This window comes from Heptranchias perlo, chromosome 9 (assembly GCF_035084215.1).
Source record: "Heptranchias perlo isolate sHepPer1 chromosome 9, sHepPer1.hap1, whole genome shotgun sequence".
In the NCBI taxonomy this organism is placed as follows: domain Eukaryota; kingdom Metazoa; phylum Chordata; class Chondrichthyes; order Hexanchiformes; family Hexanchidae; genus Heptranchias; species Heptranchias perlo.
Window position 1 is genome coordinate 1679354 of NC_090333.1, and position 16526 is coordinate 1695879.

Consider the following 16526-nt stretch of genomic DNA (forward strand, 5'->3'; position numbering starts at 1 on the left):
TGCACTCTGCCCGAGGGGATTTCTCCCTGACTGCATCCCCCCGGCATACAATGGCAGGAAGGCTCCAAATGGTTGCCTTCCCCCACTTGACCACTTGATCTTAGCCAAAAGGCCGAGAAGCGATGACGCGCTCGATGCGAATTGATCTCGGCTCCTGTTTGCACTCCCTCTTTGGTCTCTGGCTGCCTGTGTTTAATGCAGTCTAGAAGCACTGCCGTTCTCTCCCACTCTGGCCACATTTTTGCCACCGTTTCTAATTGCAACAGTGGATGAGTTTAAAGATTTTTTTCCCTTTCTTGCCAGGATTGCTTGACAGATTGGTAAATTTGCCAGTAGGCCACCAATCAGATGGGAGAGGGTTGGGTCTCACCGGACCTCCGTCAGTCAGTCTCAGTCACTAACGAACTGCCGTGGAAGGAGACCTCTTTAAGGAAAACTAGTGACGTGATGTGACGTGTCTCACAGTGAGTGAGTGAGATTGCAACGGCCAATTGAGAAAGAGGTGAGGTGCTGACAATCGGCAGCTCGTGTTGAAACATTCATTCCACGGCAGGCAAGACCAATGAAAAAAAATACTGCAGAGGCTGGCTCGGCTGGCTGGCTGGCTGGCTGGCTGGAAATGGGAAATAAAAACACAAGACGTGTTAAAGGCTGGCTAAACTGTCGAAAGAAACAAGGCGTTAATGTTTCAGAAGTGCCTATTGAAAGGTGTCTCTCAAGCTGCTCCCTGACTGGGCCCTGTCCATTGTCATGTTAATCGCTGGTTAAACTGTCGGAAGAAACAAGGCGTTAATGTTTCAGAAGTGCATATTGAAAAATGTCTTTCAAACTGCTCCCTGACTGGGCCCCGTTCATTGTCATGTTAATCCCAGGGCGGGGCGGGACTGCTTTGACCAGGAGACCTGTTTTCCGGGACGCAGGTGTGACATTCCAGGGAGGCACCTACTTTGTGCTGATTCGAAACTACGACTACAACGGCAACTTGCAGTTCTATATTACAACAACAACGCGCTGCATTGAAACTAAAAGTTAGATTTTCAATCCCATAGTCCACCAATCGGATGGGAGACGGTGTGTGTCTGTGTGTGTGTGTGTGAGAGTCAGTGTCAGTCAGTCTCTCTCTCTCTCTCTCTCTCTCTCTCACTCTAACTCTAACTCTAACTCAGAGCTGCTGTGGAAGGAAACCTTTTTAAAAAGAACTTGCATATTGAAAAAAAGATGTGTCTCAAGCTGCCGGGCCCTGTCCATTGTCACGTTAATGGCAGGGCGGGCAGGACTGCTTTGACCAGGAGACCTGTTTTCTGGGACGCAGGTGTGAGATTCCAGGGGACCTGCTTTGTGCTGATTTCCCTGCGTGCGTGCGTCCGTCCCTCCCTGCCTCCCTCCCCCCAGGCCTTCCTTCTGAACACCTTTGTCGTTTAATCGAGGGTCAAAAGCCTGCCTGTGAAAGGGAAGGATCAGCCGGTCGGCCCCCTGCTGGTCGCTGCTGCCAGCGCAGCGCAGCGCAGCAGGCGTGCGTGTCCTCAGCCTCTTGTACAAGTTCCCAGGGAGTTGAGGCAGTTCCCTCCGGTGGTCTAGTGGTCTAAGACGCAACCTTTTAAACTCGTTGAGACCCGGGTTCGAATCCCGGTCGGGGGGATGACTTTCTGGTGCAGATTAATTGGCACCACTCAAAGAAAGTCTCCCCTCCTGAGCGCTAATGCTCCACCCTCACCACCGCCACCTTTTCCTCTCCTTGACAAACAGACAGACAGTCCAGTTCGGGAGCGCAGCTTGCATTTGAAAGCAGACCCTGCTTGTTCAAAGTCAACGGCACCAAGTTATTTTGCACTTTGAATTATATCGCTACGTGCGAGCGGCATTCAGCCGAGGAGAAGAAAGAAATACCACTGAGCTGAGAAAGTAAGTGTAATATATCAGCTTTATTCTCAGTAATAATACATACACACACACACACACACACACACACACACACACACAGAGACGCTGGGAAAGAGCTGTTTTTCCTTTTGAATATCTCCCCACAGGGAGGTGCACCGTTCCCAGAGACACTGCAATACTGGGTCGATGCGTGGAGTGGACGGAGCAAGCCCCTGTTCCATCTCCCTGTTCCAAAAATCAATTTAATATATGGTCCCCAGATAGGGGACGTATCAGATATTAAACTGATAAGAACAGATACTACACTTGATCTTAGCCAAAAGGCCGAGAAGCGATGACGCGCTCGATGCGAATTGATCTCGGCTCCTGTTTGCACTCCCTCTTTGGTCTCTGGCTGCCTGTGTTTAATGCAGTCTAGAAGCACTGCCGTTCTCTCCCACTCTGGCCACATTTTTGCCACCGTTTCTAATTGCAACAGTGGATGAGTTTAAAGATTTTTTTCCCTTTCTTGCCAGGATTGCTTGACAGATTGGTAAATTTGCCAGTAGGCCACCAATCAGATGGGAGAGGGTTGGGTCTCACCGGACCTCCGTCAGTCAGTCTCAGTCACTAACGAACTGCCGTGGAAGGAGACCTCTTTAAGGAAAACTAGTGACGTGATGTGACGTGTCTCACAGTGAGTGAGTGAGATTGCAACGGCCAATTGAGAAAGAGGTGAGGTGCTGACAATCGGCAGCTCGTGTTGAAACATTCATTCCACGGCAGGCAAGACCAATGAAAAAAAATACTGCAGAGGCTGGCTCGGCTGGCTGGCTGGCTGGCTGGCTGGAAATGGGAAATAAAAACACAAGACGTGTTAAAGGCTGGCTAAACTGTCGAAAGAAACAAGGCGTTAATGTTTCAGAAGTGCCTATTGAAAGGTGTCTCTCAAGCTGCTCCCTGACTGGGCCCTGTCCATTGTCATGTTAATCGCTGGTTAAACTGTCGGAAGAAACAAGGCGTTAATGTTTCAGAAGTGCATATTGAAAAATGTCTTTCAAACTGCTCCCTGACTGGGCCCCGTTCATTGTCATGTTAATCCCAGGGCGGGGCGGGACTGCTTTGACCAGGAGACCTGTTTTCCGGGACGCAGGTGTGACATTCCAGGGAGGCACCTACTTTGTGCTGATTCGAAACTACGACTACAACGGCAACTTGCAGTTCTATATTACAACAACAACGCGCTGCATTGAAACTAAAAGTTAGATTTTCAATCCCATAGTCCACCAATCGGATGGGAGACGGTGTGTGTCTGTGTGTGTGTGTGTGAGAGTCAGTGTCAGTCAGTCTCTCTCTCTCTCTCTCTCTCTCTCTCACTCTAACTCTAACTCTAACTCAGAGCTGCTGTGGAAGGAAACCTTTTTAAAAAGAACTTGCATATTGAAAAAAAGATGTGTCTCAAGCTGCCGGGCCCTGTCCATTGTCACGTTAATGGCAGGGCGGGCAGGACTGCTTTGACCAGGAGACCTGTTTTCTGGGACGCAGGTGTGAGATTCCAGGGGACCTGCTTTGTGCTGATTTCCCTGCGTGCGTGCGTCCGTCCCTCCCTGCCTCCCTCCCCCCAGGCCTTCCTTCTGAACACCTTTGTCGTTTAATCGAGGGTCAAAAGCCTGCCTGTGAAAGGGAAGGATCAGCCGGTCGGCCCCCTGCTGGTCGCTGCTGCCAGCGCAGCGCAGCGCAGCAGGCGTGCGTGTCCTCAGCCTCTTGTACAAGTTCCCAGGGAGTTGAGGCAGTTCCCTCCGGTGGTCTAGTGGTCTAAGACGCAACCTTTTAAACTCGTTGAGACCCGGGTTCGAATCCCGGTCGGGGGGATGACTTTCTGGTGCAGATTAATTGGCACCACTCAAAGAAAGTCTCCCCTCCTGAGCGCTAATGCTCCACCCTCACCACCGCCACCTTTTCCTCTCCTTGACAAACAGACAGACAGTCCAGTTCGGGAGCGCAGCTTGCATTTGAAAGCAGACCCTGCTTGTTCAAAGTCAACGGCACCAAGTTATTTTGCACTTTGAATTATATCGCTACGTGCGAGCGGCATTCAGCCGAGGAGAAGAAAGAAATACCACTGAGCTGAGAAAGTAAGTGTAATATATCAGCTTTATTCTCAGTAATAATACATACACACACATACACACACACACACACAGAGACGCTGGGAAAGAGCTGTTTTTCCTTTTGAATATCTCCCCACAGGGAGGTGCACCGTTCCCAGAGACACTGCAATACTGGGTCGATGCGTGGAGTGGACGGAGCAAGCCCCTGTTCCATCTCCCTGTTCCAAAAATCAATTTAATATATGGTCCCCAGATAGGGGACGTATCAGATATTAAACTGATAAGAACAGATTTTTTTTTTTTTTTTTTTCTGACACTCTGGGGTGCCTTATTGCCTTACAGATTCATTCCAGATTCCTTGCAGTGACATTACATCAAGCCAAAGCTCTACAAGCCAAAGCTCTACACTCTGCCCGAGGGGATTTCTCCCTGACTGCATCCCCCCGGCATACAATGGCAGGAAGGCTCCAAATGGTTGCCTTCCCCCACTTGACCACTTGATCTTAGCCAAAAGGCCGAGAAGCGATGACGCGCTCGATGCGAATTGATCTCGGCTCCTGTTTGCACTCCCTCTTTGGTCTCTGGCTGCCTGTGTTTAATGCAGTCTAGAAGCACTGCCGTTCTCTCCCACTCTGGCCACATTTTTGCCACCGTTTCTAATTGCAACAGTGGATGAGTTTAAAGATTTTTTTCCCTTTCTTGCCAGGATTGCTTGACAGATTGGTAAATTTGCCAGTAGGCCACCAATCAGATGGGAGAGGGTTGGGTCTCACCGGACCTCCGTCAGTCAGTCTCAGTCACTAACGAACTGCCGTGGAAGGAGACCTCTTTAAGGAAAACTAGTGACGTGATGTGACGTGTCTCACAGTGAGTGAGTGAGATTGCAACGGCCAATTGAGAAAGAGGTGAGGTGCTGACAATCGGCAGCTCGTGTTGAAACATTCATTCCACGGCAGGCAAGACCAATGAAAAAAAATACTGCAGAGGCTGGCTCGGCTGGCTGGCTGGCTGGCTGGCTGGAAATGGGAAATAAAAACACAAGACGTGTTAAAGGCTGGCTAAACTGTCGAAAGAAACAAGGCGTTAATGTTTCAGAAGTGCCTATTGAAAGGTGTCTCTCAAGCTGCTCCCTGACTGGGCCCTGTCCATTGTCATGTTAATCGCTGGTTAAACTGTCGGAAGAAACAAGGCGTTAATGTTTCAGAAGTGCATATTGAAAAATGTCTTTCAAACTGCTCCCTGACTGGGCCCCGTTCATTGTCATGTTAATCCCAGGGCGGGGCGGGACTGCTTTGACCAGGAGACCTGTTTTCCGGGACGCAGGTGTGACATTCCAGGGAGGCACCTACTTTGTGCTGATTCGAAACTACGACTACAACGGCAACTTGCAGTTCTATATTACAACAACAACGCGCTGCATTGAAACTAAAAGTTAGATTTTCAATCCCATAGTCCACCAATCGGATGGGAGACGGTGTGTGTCTGTGTGTGTGTGTGTGAGAGTCAGTGTCAGTCAGTCTCTCTCTCTCTCTCTCTCTCTCTCTCACTCTAACTCTAACTCTAACTCAGAGCTGCTGTGGAAGGAAACCTTTTTAAAAAGAACTTGCATATTGAAAAAAAGATGTGTCTCAAGCTGCCGGGCCCTGTCCATTGTCACGTTAATGGCAGGGCGGGCAGGACTGCTTTGACCAGGAGACCTGTTTTCTGGGACGCAGGTGTGAGATTCCAGGGGACCTGCTTTGTGCTGATTTCCCTGCGTGCGTGCGTCCGTCCCTCCCTGCCTCCCTCCCCCCAGGCCTTCCTTCTGAACACCTTTGTCGTTTAATCGAGGGTCAAAAGCCTGCCTGTGAAAGGGAAGGATCAGCCGGTCGGCCCCCTGCTGGTCGCTGCTGCCAGCGCAGCGCAGCGCAGCAGGCGTGCGTGTCCTCAGCCTCTTGTACAAGTTCCCAGGGAGTTGAGGCAGTTCCCTCCGGTGGTCTAGTGGTCTAAGACGCAACCTTTTAAACTCGTTGAGACCCGGGTTCGAATCCCGGTCGGGGGGATGACTTTCTGGTGCAGATTAATTGGCACCACTCAAAGAAAGTCTCCCCTCCTGAGCGCTAATGCTCCACCCTCACCACCGCCACCTTTTCCTCTCCTTGACAAACAGACAGACAGTCCAGTTCGGGAGCGCAGCTTGCATTTGAAAGCAGACCCTGCTTGTTCAAAGTCAACGGCACCAAGTTATTTTGCACTTTGAATTATATCGCTACGTGCGAGCGGCATTCAGCCGAGGAGAAGAAAGAAATACCACTGAGCTGAGAAAGTAAGTGTAATATATCAGCTTTATTCTCAGTAATAATACATACACACACATACACACACACACACACAGAGACGCTGGGAAAGAGCTGTTTTTCCTTTTGAATATCTCCCCACAGGGAGGTGCACCGTTCCCAGAGACACTGCAATACTGGGTCGATGCGTGGAGTGGACGGAGCAAGCCCCTGTTCCATCTCCCTGTTCCAAAAATCAATTTAATATATGGTCCCCAGATAGGGGACGTATCAGATATTAAACTGATAAGAACAGATTTTTTTTTTTTTTTTTTTCTGACACTCTGGGGTGCCTTATTGCCTTACAGATTCATTCCAGATTCCTTGCAGTGACATTACATCAAGCCAAAGCTCTACAAGCCAAAGCTCTACACTCTGCCCGAGGGGATTTCTCCCTGACTGCATCCCCCCGGCATACAATGGCAGGAAGGCTCCAAATGGTTGCCTTCCCCCACTTGACCACTTGATCTTAGCCAAAAGGCCGAGAAGCGATGACGCGCTCGATGCGAATTGATCTCGGCTCCTGTTTGCACTCCCTCTTTGGTCTCTGGCTGCCTGTGTTTAATGCAGTCTAGAAGCACTGCCGTTCTCTCCCACTCTGGCCACATTTTTGCCACCGTTTCTAATTGCAACAGTGGATGAGTTTAAAGATTTTTTTCCCTTTCTTGCCAGGATTGCTTGACAGATTGGTAAATTTGCCAGTAGGCCACCAATCAGATGGGAGAGGGTTGGGTCTCACCGGACCTCCGTCAGTCAGTCTCAGTCACTAACGAACTGCCGTGGAAGGAGACCTCTTTAAGGAAAACTAGTGACGTGATGTGACGTGTCTCACAGTGAGTGAGTGAGATTGCAACGGCCAATTGAGAAAGAGGTGAGGTGCTGACAATCGGCAGCTCGTGTTGAAACATTCATTCCACGGCAGGCAAGACCAATGAAAAAAAATACTGCAGAGGCTGGCTCGGCTGGCTGGCTGGCTGGCTGGCTGGAAATGGGAAATAAAAACACAAGACGTGTTAAAGGCTGGCTAAACTGTCGAAAGAAACAAGGCGTTAATGTTTCAGAAGTGCCTATTGAAAGGTGTCTCTCAAGCTGCTCCCTGACTGGGCCCTGTCCATTGTCATGTTAATCGCTGGTTAAACTGTCGGAAGAAACAAGGCGTTAATGTTTCAGAAGTGCATATTGAAAAATGTCTTTCAAACTGCTCCCTGACTGGGCCCCGTTCATTGTCATGTTAATCCCAGGGCGGGGCGGGACTGCTTTGACCAGGAGACCTGTTTTCCGGGACGCAGGTGTGACATTCCAGGGAGGCACCTACTTTGTGCTGATTCGAAACTACGACTACAACGGCAACTTGCAGTTCTATATTACAACAACAACGCGCTGCATTGAAACTAAAAGTTAGATTTTCAATCCCATAGTCCACCAATCGGATGGGAGACGGTGTGTGTCTGTGTGTGTGTGTGTGAGAGTCAGTGTCAGTCAGTCTCTCTCTCTCTCTCTCTCTCTCTCTCACTCTAACTCTAACTCTAACTCAGAGCTGCTGTGGAAGGAAACCTTTTTAAAAAGAACTTGCATATTGAAAAAAAGATGTGTCTCAAGCTGCCGGGCCCTGTCCATTGTCACGTTAATGGCAGGGCGGGCAGGACTGCTTTGACCAGGAGACCTGTTTTCTGGGACGCAGGTGTGAGATTCCAGGGGACCTGCTTTGTGCTGATTTCCCTGCGTGCGTGCGTCCGTCCCTCCCTGCCTCCCTCCCCCCAGGCCTTCCTTCTGAACACCTTTGTCGTTTAATCGAGGGTCAAAAGCCTGCCTGTGAAAGGGAAGGATCAGCCGGTCGGCCCCCTGCTGGTCGCTGCTGCCAGCGCAGCGCAGCGCAGCAGGCGTGCGTGTCCTCAGCCTCTTGTACAAGTTCCCAGGGAGTTGAGGCAGTTCCCTCCGGTGGTCTAGTGGTCTAAGACGCAACCTTTTAAACTCGTTGAGACCCGGGTTCGAATCCCGGTCGGGGGGATGACTTTCTGGTGCAGATTAATTGGCACCACTCAAAGAAAGTCTCCCCTCCTGAGCGCTAATGCTCCACCCTCACCACCGCCACCTTTTCCTCTCCTTGACAAACAGACAGACAGTCCAGTTCGGGAGCGCAGCTTGCATTTGAAAGCAGACCCTGCTTGTTCAAAGTCAACGGCACCAAGTTATTTTGCACTTTGAATTATATCGCTACGTGCGAGCGGCATTCAGCCGAGGAGAAGAAAGAAATACCACTGAGCTGAGAAAGTAAGTGTAATATATCAGCTTTATTCTCAGTAATAATACATACACACACACACACACACACACACACAGAGACGCTGGGAAAGAGCTGTTTTTCCTTTTGAATATCTCCCCACAGGGAGGTGCACCGTTCCCAGAGACACTGCAATACTGGGTCGATGCGTGGAGTGGACGGAGCAAGCCCCTGTTCCATCTCCCTGTTCCAAAAATCAATTTAATATATGGTCCCCAGATAGGGGACGTATCAGATATTAAACTGATAAGAACAGATTTTTTTTTTTTTTTTGACACTCTGGGGTGCCTTATTGCCTTACAGATTCATTCCAGATTCCTTGCAGTGACATTACATTAAGCCAAAGCTCTACAAGCCAAAGCTCTGCACTCTGCCCGAGGGGATTTCTCCCTGACTGCATCCCCCCGGCATACAATGGCAGGAAGGCTCCAAATGGTTGCCTTCCCCCACTTGACCACTTGATCTTAGCCAAAAGGCCGAGAAGCGATGACGCGCTCGATGCGAATTGATCTCGGCTCCTGTTTGCACTCCCTCTTTGGTCTCTGGCTGCCTGTGTTTAATGCAGTCTAGAAGCACTGCCGTTCTCTCCCACTCTGGCCACATTTTTGCCACCGTTTCTAATTGCAACAGTGGATGAGTTTAAAGATTTTTTTCCCTTTCTTGCCAGGATTGCTTGACAGATTGGTAAATTTGCCAGTAGGCCACCAATCAGATGGGAGAGGGTTGGGTCTCACCGGACCTCCGTCAGTCAGTCTCAGTCACTAACGAACTGCCGTGGAAGGAGACCTCTTTAAGGAAAACTAGTGACGTGATGTGACGTGTCTCACAGTGAGTGAGTGAGATTGCAACGGCCAATTGAGAAAGAGGTGAGGTGCTGACAATCGGCAGCTCGTGTTGAAACATTCATTCCACGGCAGGCAAGACCAATGAAAAAAAATACTGCAGAGGCTGGCTCGGCTGGCTGGCTGGCTGGCTGGCTGGAAATGGGAAATAAAAACACAAGACGTGTTAAAGGCTGGCTAAACTGTCGAAAGAAACAAGGCGTTAATGTTTCAGAAGTGCCTATTGAAAGGTGTCTCTCAAGCTGCTCCCTGACTGGGCCCTGTCCATTGTCATGTTAATCGCTGGTTAAACTGTCGGAAGAAACAAGGCGTTAATGTTTCAGAAGTGCATATTGAAAAATGTCTTTCAAACTGCTCCCTGACTGGGCCCCGTTCATTGTCATGTTAATCCCAGGGCGGGGCGGGACTGCTTTGACCAGGAGACCTGTTTTCCGGGACGCAGGTGTGACATTCCAGGGAGGCACCTACTTTGTGCTGATTCGAAACTACGACTACAACGGCAACTTGCAGTTCTATATTACAACAACAACGCGCTGCATTGAAACTAAAAGTTAGATTTTCAATCCCATAGTCCACCAATCGGATGGGAGACGGTGTGTGTCTGTGTGTGTGTGTGTGAGAGTCAGTGTCAGTCAGTCTCTCTCTCTCTCTCTCTCTCTCTCTCACTCTAACTCTAACTCTAACTCAGAGCTGCTGTGGAAGGAAACCTTTTTAAAAAGAACTTGCATATTGAAAAAAAGATGTGTCTCAAGCTGCCGGGCCCTGTCCATTGTCACGTTAATGGCAGGGCGGGCAGGACTGCTTTGACCAGGAGACCTGTTTTCTGGGACGCAGGTGTGAGATTCCAGGGGACCTGCTTTGTGCTGATTTCCCTGCGTGCGTGCGTCCGTCCCTCCCTGCCTCCCTCCCCCCAGGCCTTCCTTCTGAACACCTTTGTCGTTTAATCGAGGGTCAAAAGCCTGCCTGTGAAAGGGAAGGATCAGCCGGTCGGCCCCCTGCTGGTCGCTGCTGCCAGCGCAGCGCAGCGCAGCAGGCGTGCGTGTCCTCAGCCTCTTGTACAAGTTCCCAGGGAGTTGAGGCAGTTCCCTCCGGTGGTCTAGTGGTCTAAGACGCAACCTTTTAAACTCGTTGAGACCCGGGTTCGAATCCCGGTCGGGGGGATGACTTTCTGGTGCAGATTAATTGGCACCACTCAAAGAAAGTCTCCCCTCCTGAGCGCTAATGCTCCACCCTCACCACCGCCACCTTTTCCTCTCCTTGACAAACAGACAGACAGTCCAGTTCGGGAGCGCAGCTTGCATTTGAAAGCAGACCCTGCTTGTTCAAAGTCAACGGCACCAAGTTATTTTGCACTTTGAATTATATCGCTACGTGCGAGCGGCATTCAGCCGAGGAGAAGAAAGAAATACCACTGAGCTGAGAAAGTAAGTGTAATATATCAGCTTTATTCTCAGTAATAATACATACACACACACACACACACACACACACACACACACACAGAGACGCTGGGAAAGAGCTGTTTTTCCTTTTGAATATCTCCCCACAGGGAGGTGCACCGTTCCCAGAGACACTGCAATACTGGGTCGATGCGTGGAGTGGACGGAGCAAGCCCCTGTTCCATCTCCCTGTTCCAAAAATCAATTTAATATATGGTCCCCAGATAGGGGACGTATCAGATATTAAACTGATAAGAACAGATACTACACTTGATCTTAGCCAAAAGGCCGAGAAGCGATGACGCGCTCGATGCGAATTGATCTCGGCTCCTGTTTGCACTCCCTCTTTGGTCTCTGGCTGCCTGTGTTTAATGCAGTCTAGAAGCACTGCCGTTCTCTCCCACTCTGGCCACATTTTTGCCACCGTTTCTAATTGCAACAGTGGATGAGTTTAAAGATTTTTTTCCCTTTCTTGCCAGGATTGCTTGACAGATTGGTAAATTTGCCAGTAGGCCACCAATCAGATGGGAGAGGGTTGGGTCTCACCGGACCTCCGTCAGTCAGTCTCAGTCACTAACGAACTGCCGTGGAAGGAGACCTCTTTAAGGAAAACTAGTGACGTGATGTGACGTGTCTCACAGTGAGTGAGTGAGATTGCAACGGCCAATTGAGAAAGAGGTGAGGTGCTGACAATCGGCAGCTCGTGTTGAAACATTCATTCCACGGCAGGCAAGACCAATGAAAAAAAATACTGCAGAGGCTGGCTCGGCTGGCTGGCTGGCTGGCTGGCTGGAAATGGGAAATAAAAACACAAGACGTGTTAAAGGCTGGCTAAACTGTCGAAAGAAACAAGGCGTTAATGTTTCAGAAGTGCCTATTGAAAGGTGTCTCTCAAGCTGCTCCCTGACTGGGCCCTGTCCATTGTCATGTTAATCGCTGGTTAAACTGTCGGAAGAAACAAGGCGTTAATGTTTCAGAAGTGCATATTGAAAAATGTCTTTCAAACTGCTCCCTGACTGGGCCCCGTTCATTGTCATGTTAATCCCAGGGCGGGGCGGGACTGCTTTGACCAGGAGACCTGTTTTCCGGGACGCAGGTGTGACATTCCAGGGAGGCACCTACTTTGTGCTGATTCGAAACTACGACTACAACGGCAACTTGCAGTTCTATATTACAACAACAACGCGCTGCATTGAAACTAAAAGTTAGATTTTCAATCCCATAGTCCACCAATCGGATGGGAGACGGTGTGTGTCTGTGTGTGTGTGTGTGAGAGTCAGTGTCAGTCAGTCTCTCTCTCTCTCTCTCTCTCTCTCTCACTCTAACTCTAACTCTAACTCAGAGCTGCTGTGGAAGGAAACCTTTTTAAAAAGAACTTGCATATTGAAAAAAAGATGTGTCTCAAGCTGCCGGGCCCTGTCCATTGTCACGTTAATGGCAGGGCGGGCAGGACTGCTTTGACCAGGAGACCTGTTTTCTGGGACGCAGGTGTGAGATTCCAGGGGACCTGCTTTGTGCTGATTTCCCTGCGTGCGTGCGTCCGTCCCTCCCTGCCTCCCTCCCCCCAGGCCTTCCTTCTGAACACCTTTGTCGTTTAATCGAGGGTCAAAAGCCTGCCTGTGAAAGGGAAGGATCAGCCGGTCGGCCCCCTGCTGGTCGCTGCTGCCAGCGCAGCGCAGCGCAGCAGGCGTGCGTGTCCTCAGCCTCTTGTACAAGTTCCCAGGGAGTTGAGGCAGTTCCCTCCGGTGGTCTAGTGGTCTAAGACGCAACCTTTTAAACTCGTTGAGACCCGGGTTCGAATCCCGGTCGGGGGGATGACTTTCTGGTGCAGATTAATTGGCACCACTCAAAGAAAGTCTCCCCTCCTGAGCGCTAATGCTCCACCCTCACCACCGCCACCTTTTCCTCTCCTTGACAAACAGACAGACAGTCCAGTTCGGGAGCGCAGCTTGCATTTGAAAGCAGACCCTGCTTGTTCAAAGTCAACGGCACCAAGTTATTTTGCACTTTGAATTATATCGCTACGTGCGAGCGGCATTCAGCCGAGGAGAAGAAAGAAATACCACTGAGCTGAGAAAGTAAGTGTAATATATCAGCTTTATTCTCAGTAATAATACATACACACACATACACACACACACACACAGAGACGCTGGGAAAGAGCTGTTTTTCCTTTTGAATATCTCCCCACAGGGAGGTGCACCGTTCCCAGAGACACTGCAATACTGGGTCGATGCGTGGAGTGGACGGAGCAAGCCCCTGTTCCATCTCCCTGTTCCAAAAATCAATTTAATATATGGTCCCCAGATAGGGGACGTATCAGATATTAAACTGATAAGAACAGATTTTTTTTTTTTTTTTTTTCTGACACTCTGGGGTGCCTTATTGCCTTACAGATTCATTCCAGATTCCTTGCAGTGACATTACATCAAGCCAAAGCTCTACAAGCCAAAGCTCTACACTCTGCCCGAGGGGATTTCTCCCTGACTGCATCCCCCCGGCATACAATGGCAGGAAGGCTCCAAATGGTTGCCTTCCCCCACTTGACCACTTGATCTTAGCCAAAAGGCCGAGAAGCGATGACGCGCTCGATGCGAATTGATCTCGGCTCCTGTTTGCACTCCCTCTTTGGTCTCTGGCTGCCTGTGTTTAATGCAGTCTAGAAGCACTGCCGTTCTCTCCCACTCTGGCCACATTTTTGCCACCGTTTCTAATTGCAACAGTGGATGAGTTTAAAGATTTTTTTCCCTTTCTTGCCAGGATTGCTTGACAGATTGGTAAATTTGCCAGTAGGCCACCAATCAGATGGGAGAGGGTTGGGTCTCACCGGACCTCCGTCAGTCAGTCTCAGTCACTAACGAACTGCCGTGGAAGGAGACCTCTTTAAGGAAAACTAGTGACGTGATGTGACGTGTCTCACAGTGAGTGAGTGAGATTGCAACGGCCAATTGAGAAAGAGGTGAGGTGCTGACAATCGGCAGCTCGTGTTGAAACATTCATTCCACGGCAGGCAAGACCAATGAAAAAAAATACTGCAGAGGCTGGCTCGGCTGGCTGGCTGGCTGGCTGGCTGGAAATGGGAAATAAAAACACAAGACGTGTTAAAGGCTGGCTAAACTGTCGAAAGAAACAAGGCGTTAATGTTTCAGAAGTGCCTATTGAAAGGTGTCTCTCAAGCTGCTCCCTGACTGGGCCCTGTCCATTGTCATGTTAATCGCTGGTTAAACTGTCGGAAGAAACAAGGCGTTAATGTTTCAGAAGTGCATATTGAAAAATGTCTTTCAAACTGCTCCCTGACTGGGCCCCGTTCATTGTCATGTTAATCCCAGGGCGGGGCGGGACTGCTTTGACCAGGAGACCTGTTTTCCGGGACGCAGGTGTGACATTCCAGGGAGGCACCTACTTTGTGCTGATTCGAAACTACGACTACAACGGCAACTTGCAGTTCTATATTACAACAACAACGCGCTGCATTGAAACTAAAAGTTAGATTTTCAATCCCATAGTCCACCAATCGGATGGGAGACGGTGTGTGTCTGTGTGTGTGTGTGTGAGAGTCAGTGTCAGTCAGTCTCTCTCTCTCTCTCTCTCTCTCTCTCACTCTAACTCTAACTCTAACTCAGAGCTGCTGTGGAAGGAAACCTTTTTAAAAAGAACTTGCATATTGAAAAAAAGATGTGTCTCAAGCTGCCGGGCCCTGTCCATTGTCACGTTAATGGCAGGGCGGGCAGGACTGCTTTGACCAGGAGACCTGTTTTCTGGGACGCAGGTGTGAGATTCCAGGGGACCTGCTTTGTGCTGATTTCCCTGCGTGCGTGCGTCCGTCCCTCCCTGCCTCCCTCCCCCCAGGCCTTCCTTCTGAACACCTTTGTCGTTTAATCGAGGGTCAAAAGCCTGCCTGTGAAAGGGAAGGATCAGCCGGTCGGCCCCCTGCTGGTCGCTGCTGCCAGCGCAGCGCAGCGCAGCAGGCGTGCGTGTCCTCAGCCTCTTGTACAAGTTCCCAGGGAGTTGAGGCAGTTCCCTCCGGTGGTCTAGTGGTCTAAGACGCAACCTTTTAAACTCGTTGAGACCCGGGTTCGAATCCCGGTCGGGGGGATGACTTTCTGGTGCAGATTAATTGGCACCACTCAAAGAAAGTCTCCCCTCCTGAGCGCTAATGCTCCACCCTCACCACCGCCACCTTTTCCTCTCCTTGACAAACAGACAGACAGTCCAGTTCGGGAGCGCAGCTTGCATTTGAAAGCAGACCCTGCTTGTTCAAAGTCAACGGCACCAAGTTATTTTGCACTTTGAATTATATCGCTACGTGCGAGCGGCATTCAGCCGAGGAGAAGAAAGAAATACCACTGAGCTGAGAAAGTAAGTGTAATATATCAGCTTTATTCTCAGTAATAATACATACACACACATACACACACACACACACAGAGACGCTGGGAAAGAGCTGTTTTTCCTTTTGAATATCTCCCCACAGGGAGGTGCACCGTTCCCAGAGACACTGCAATACTGGGTCGATGCGTGGAGTGGACGGAGCAAGCCCCTGTTCCATCTCCCTGTTCCAAAAATCAATTTAATATATGGTCCCCAGATAGGGGACGTATCAGATATTAAACTGATAAGAACAGATTTTTTTTTTTTTTTTTTTCTGACACTCTGGGGTGCCTTATTGCCTTACAGATTCATTCCAGATTCCTTGCAGTGACATTACATCAAGCCAAAGCTCTACAAGCCAAAGCTCTACACTCTGCCCGAGGGGATTTCTCCCTGACTGCATCCCCCCGGCATACAATGGCAGGAAGGCTCCAAATGGTTGCCTTCCCCCACTTGACCACTTGATCTTAGCCAAAAGGCCGAGAAGCGATGACGCGCTCGATGCGAATTGATCTCGGCTCCTGTTTGCACTCCCTCTTTGGTCTCTGGCTGCCTGTGTTTAATGCAGTCTAGAAGCACTGCCGTTCTCTCCCACTCTGGCCACATTTTTGCCACCGTTTCTAATTGCAACAGTGGATGAGTTTAAAGATTTTTTTCCCTTTCTTGCCAGGATTGCTTGACAGATTGGTAAATTTGCCAGTAGGCCACCAATCAGATGGGAGAGGGTTGGGTCTCACCGGACCTCCGTCAGTCAGTCTCAGTCACTAACGAACTGCCGTGGAAGGAGACCTCTTTAAGGAAAACTAGTGACGTGATGTGACGTGTCTCACAGTGAGTGAGTGAGATTGCAACGGCCAATTGAGAAAGAGGTGAGGTGCTGACAATCGGCAGCTCGTGTTGAAACATTCATTCCACGGCAGGCAAGACCAATGAAAAAAAATACTGCAGAGGCTGGCTCGGCTGGCTGGCTGGCTGGCTGGCTGGAAATGGGAAATAAAAACACAAGACGTGTTAAAGGCTGGCTAAACTGTCGAAAGAAACAAGGCGTTAATGTTTCAGAAGTGCCTATTGAAAGGTGTCTCTCAAGCTGCTCCCTGACTGGGCCCTGTCCATTGTCATGTTAATCGCTGGTTAAACTGTCGGAAGAAACAAGGCGTTAATGTTTCAGAAGTGCATATTGAAAAATGTCTTTCAAACTGCTCCCTGACTGGGCCCCGTTCATTGTCATGTTAATCCCAGGGCGGGGCGGGACTGCTTTGACCAGGAGACCTGTTTTCCGGGACGCAGGTGTGACATTCCAGGGAGGC

General features: G+C 49.8%; 3 non-coding genes and 4 pseudogenes across 3 annotated transcripts; all 7 read right to left on the minus strand.

Moving 5' to 3' along the window:
* Positions 1 to 2026: 2026 nt before the first annotated feature.
* On the minus strand, positions 2027 to 2217 carry LOC137325701 (U2 spliceosomal RNA). The gene has a single exon (XR_010963945.1). It is a non-coding gene; the product is annotated as a U2 spliceosomal RNA (small nuclear RNA).
* Positions 2218 to 4109: 1892 nt separating this feature from the next.
* Positions 4110 to 4315, minus strand: LOC137325875 (U2 spliceosomal RNA; annotated as a pseudogene).
* A 2075-nt stretch (positions 4316 to 6390) lies between these two features.
* On the minus strand, positions 6391 to 6596 carry LOC137325876 (U2 spliceosomal RNA; annotated as a pseudogene).
* Positions 6597 to 8671: 2075 nt separating this feature from the next.
* On the minus strand, positions 8672 to 8872 carry LOC137325854 (U2 spliceosomal RNA). The gene has a single exon (XR_010964044.1). It is a non-coding gene; the product is annotated as a U2 spliceosomal RNA (small nuclear RNA).
* A 2085-nt stretch (positions 8873 to 10957) lies between these two features.
* Positions 10958 to 11148, minus strand: LOC137325702 (U2 spliceosomal RNA). Its single transcript, XR_010963946.1, has one exon. It is a non-coding gene; the product is annotated as a U2 spliceosomal RNA (small nuclear RNA).
* A 1892-nt stretch (positions 11149 to 13040) lies between these two features.
* LOC137325877 (U2 spliceosomal RNA) lies at positions 13041 to 13246 on the minus strand (annotated as a pseudogene).
* Positions 13247 to 15321: 2075 nt separating this feature from the next.
* LOC137325878 (U2 spliceosomal RNA) lies at positions 15322 to 15527 on the minus strand (annotated as a pseudogene).
* Between the last annotated feature and the right edge of the window lie 999 nt (positions 15528 to 16526).